This window comes from Rhinopithecus bieti, unplaced genomic scaffold, assembly GCF_001698545.2.
Source record: "Rhinopithecus bieti isolate Rb0 unplaced genomic scaffold, ASM169854v2 scaffold_64229, whole genome shotgun sequence".
Taxonomy (NCBI): domain Eukaryota; kingdom Metazoa; phylum Chordata; class Mammalia; order Primates; family Cercopithecidae; genus Rhinopithecus; species Rhinopithecus bieti.
Window position 1 is genome coordinate 1,005,380 of NW_016825370.1, and position 4,178 is coordinate 1,009,557.

A 4,178-nucleotide genomic window follows, 5' to 3' on the forward strand; every position below is an offset into this window, starting at 1 on the left:
TCTCATAGTGGTGCAGCTTGTGTCACTATAAAAACATCAATTTCCAAATTCTCATTCATTGCAGATCTTCATCTAGTTGCTGACTAAAAACAGTATCTCTAACCCCGAAGTTTTATTGTCCATGAGCTTAAGTCCAACCTGATTTTTTAAAATGTAAAAGCCATTACTAAAAATACTAAACCTGTAGAAAAACAGAGCTAACACGGGACAAATCTACGAGGGCTGACTGACAGAGAATGAGGAATCTATTAAATCTTCAAAGATCTAATTTTCTGCAGCCCCCAACCTCCTTTGCTCTAGGCAATCCCAAATATCCAGCATTAATCATGCATTAGTTCCTCTTGCCCCAACTTCCTCTCCCATACCTCCTAAAATGCAGCGTAACATTTACCGCCATCCCTGGAACTGATTTGGTGCACACTACCACTCAACAGAAGAGTTTATATTTAAATTATGGACTCTCCAATAGTTTAAACATGTTTATTTTCCTCTTGCCTTGCTCTTGGTCTTGTCCACAGGAAATTTATTTTTGCCGGACAGCCATCCGTTTTTAAAAAGGTGCTTTGTGTGATGACCTTCTTTATCTTCTTTGCTGATAGTTTCATTTTCTTTGTGGTCTATTTGTCTGTACTGATATTTTTCTGTGTGATAAGAAGGTTATCTACCAAATGGCAGTAGACTTACTGCCAGTAGTGGCAGCTGTTCAATTTTATATGATCTTCTGAATCATAACTTTCCTAGGGAAAAGACACAGTGTATGTGCATTAAATGTGATTATTTTAAAATTTGCTTATTCACATATACAATCAGAAATACAGCTTTCCATCTTTGGGGCAGAAGAATAACTCTCCATAAAAAGAGGCCTTGCATTTTTCTGATGACGTTCACTCCAGGCAGCCTAACAGCTTTCCATTCTGTCTCCACCACTTCTCTAGCATTTGACTTTGGGCAGGATATTCAGTTTCTGTGTCTTCACTTTGCTCATCCCCAAAGTGAAGACATAAATATTACCATCTTTGGTAGTATTGTTTGCAGGATTGAGTGAGTCAATATGTGTGAAGCTCTCAGTTGGTACCTGGCAGGTAGAAGACACTCCATGAGCGTTGGCCATTCTTATTGTTGCAGGAATAACTTTGTCTCAATGGCAATCAAAACATCATCTTGGGTTTTGTCTGTGTGACTGATGGACTGATGTTTTCATCACATCAACCATTATTTAGGATAGCATAATCTCAGTTGTTTAGGGATGTTATTAAGGAAGTTCAGTAACATTCAAGAAAGTCTCAGCAACACTATTCAATAATATTGAAGAACATATCACCTTTTGCAGTCAATTTAAATAACCAGGAAACTGTAAACAACCACACTTTTTCCAGAGCTGCTTTCCTGATGGGGCATGCAGAACAGTACAATTGGTACAATGTACGTTAGGTGTGGGCTCTTCTCAATGTTAAGTGTAAATATAAATGCAGGAATGTAAAAACTGTAAAGGCTATTTTAATTGTATGTGTGTGTGTTATGAAGGTATTCTGACAAAAATTGAAAATGTTTCTCTTAGTCCATCAGATGCAGAAACAAAGGAAGCAGTTCTAAAAGTAGTATGGGCTGCATCACGTTTTGAGATATAGAAGTCCGACAGGTACCTAGTAACATGTTAAGGCCAGGAAGAGGGAAGCTGTTAATGACTCCTCTCTTTACCTCCACCACGTCACTCAGCTGTGCTCCTACTTACTGCTCATTCAGCCCTGTTGGCTGCAGACTCTAAGTGTCTCTTAAATCTATCCCCACTGGTTATTCTCAACCATCTTGAGCTTGGGTGACTGCAGTAGTCTCCTCAATGGTGTCCAAATTCGATCTTCTCACCTAAAACCATAACCAGAGAAATATTTTTAAACCTGTATTGGGGCATGGTCCTTAGAGACTTAAGCCTTAAGTGACTTCCTATTGCCTACCCAATGAAGTCTCCAATCTTCAACTTGACCGTGGGGCCCTGAGTAACTGAGCCGTGCCTCCTGAACAGCCTGGGTCCCTCTTTGCTCTGCTCACTCAGTCGCGTTGGTCTTCCTGTCCTGGAGTGTGGCTCACTCTCCACACCATCAACTGTTCAATTACTGCCTGCCCTTCAAATCTCAGCATCAACACTGTCCTTTGATACAGGCCTTTTCTTGCTGCACTGGCACCTCCGTCATAAACACCTGCCATTTCTAATCACACCAACCTGTGCTTCTCCTTTGGAAGTGTTCACCCTGTGTGGGATATGTGTTGACATTTTCTCCATTTGAATATGAGCTCCACGGGGACAGGCACCACATTTGTCTTGCGGCAGATGTTAGCCTCTGATTGGGCAGAATATCTGACATATAATTTTCAGTGCTCGTTGAATATGTCAATACATTTAGGGAATGCCTAGATAATTTCTTAATACCCAATTACTATATTTTGAGATGGCTTGCTGAACTGGTTGACATTTGGATCTGAATAATGCCAGACCTACTTAATCAAATGAAATTTTAAATAATTCAATGAAGGTATTTGACCATGAAATGGAAATATAATGGAGTTGTTAAAAACATTGTCACCATAGTTGGAATGCTGTGTTCAAATACTGCCTGTGCAACTTAGATGTGTCCCCGGGCTAATTATTGACCTCTAGTTCCTCCACTTCCTCGGCTGTCAAATTCTTGTGAGAATCAAATACATGAAAATATCTAAAGCACTTACAAGCATAATAAGCCTAATAGTTCAGACACATTCATCTAAAAGGAAAAGTCTCTTCTCTTCTTCCATCAATTGGATGCCTGTCTTTCATATTTTCAAGCTAAAACATTAGATAATACAAAATTATAAAATTGCACAAAGGAAAAACTCTGAAAAATTTGTCCATGACCTTTCCTTTGACCAAATATCCAGATTGGTCTGGTCTGGACAATTTAGATGTTTGGAGTCTACGACCACATAGCACATATGCACTCCACCTGGTCACATGGATGGAACAAATCAACCTTGGTATCATCATCCAGAGTATTTGCTCATCCCAGGTTTTCTCCTTTCACTCACTGAGCTGAGTATAGACAGTCTTTCAGACACCTTCAGATTGTCCATGCCAGGAAATTTCCTACCCAGACAGCAGTGGGTGGCCCACTGAAGGGAGAAACCAAGCCTTTTGTCAGGATTCTTGATAAGCTGCCATTATCTGAGCAGAGGGTTTTCCTTTTGTCCTGACAAAAACGTCTGTATACATCGAATAGGATAATTTCCTATTCTACCACCTTAAGAATTCAAAATAATCTTTCATGGAAAAGCATTAGGAGCTTAACAAAAATCACACTGAGTTACTGTTTCTGGTTTTTCTAAATAACAAAGCCTTATTAGGTTCCTAAGTATGATTCAACAATTAAATCAAATGAAATTACTAAATTCCACCCCCCTCTTTCACTCACCCCAGACTGCTTTATAGAGGATGTAATCCATTGCGAGCTACTAAAGGGAGGACACTTCTTCCAAGGTATATTCACTCTTAAAAGTGATCAGGTTGATTTGGATAAATATCTTTGAAGTCTTTTATTTTAAAGAAGTTTCATTTAAAGTACAAGATTATAATTGGTCATTTTGTCAAACTGAAAAAAGATCTTTTGCCATCAATAATCCACTTTAGATATATAGTGATGCAAAATATTTCATCTTTTAAGTTGATTGCATATTAGCACATTTTGGCCAATGAATTTATTTTCTTTTATTTCCAAAGATGCAATAAGGTAAGAGAAAAAAGCTTTTGAACAGGCTTTTAAACAGCCAGAAATGACATGATTTATTTGCATGAATTGCCCATATGGCTGAAGTTCTTCCTGTGTCATATTTTCAATACATTAAAATACTTTCTACATTATGATGTTTTATAAAATTATTCTCAGCAACTCTGGGGAATATAGCTATTATATCCTTAGGAAGATGAAATGATCCTCATTCTGCTGGGAGTTTAGTGTTATTAAAGAGGTTTATAAGCAGTAGATATGGAAACTAAATTTATTTACCTTAGTTTTCTTTTGTGTTTGTAATTAAGCATCATGAAAATGCAGAAAAGAACAGACACAGAAAGTAATAAATGTAATAATATTATATAACTTCACTGTACTTCAAATGTATATTGACCCATTTTGCCTTCAGAGTAAATGAACTTG

The 4,178-nt window shown here is 37.7% G+C and overlaps 1 long non-coding RNA gene across 1 annotated transcript in view; it reads right to left on the bottom strand.

The window, feature by feature from the left end:
- Positions 1–466: 466 nt before the first annotated feature.
- Positions 467–4,178, bottom strand: part of LOC108522640 (uncharacterized) — a 20,897-nt gene continuing 17,185 nt past the window's right edge. The window contains exons 3-4 of the long non-coding RNA XR_001883555.1: positions 1,733–1,863; positions 467–737 (exon numbers count right to left, since the gene is read on the bottom strand). This is a non-coding gene — a long non-coding RNA (uncharacterized LOC108522640). The remainder of the gene's footprint in view (positions 738–1,732; positions 1,864–4,178) is intronic.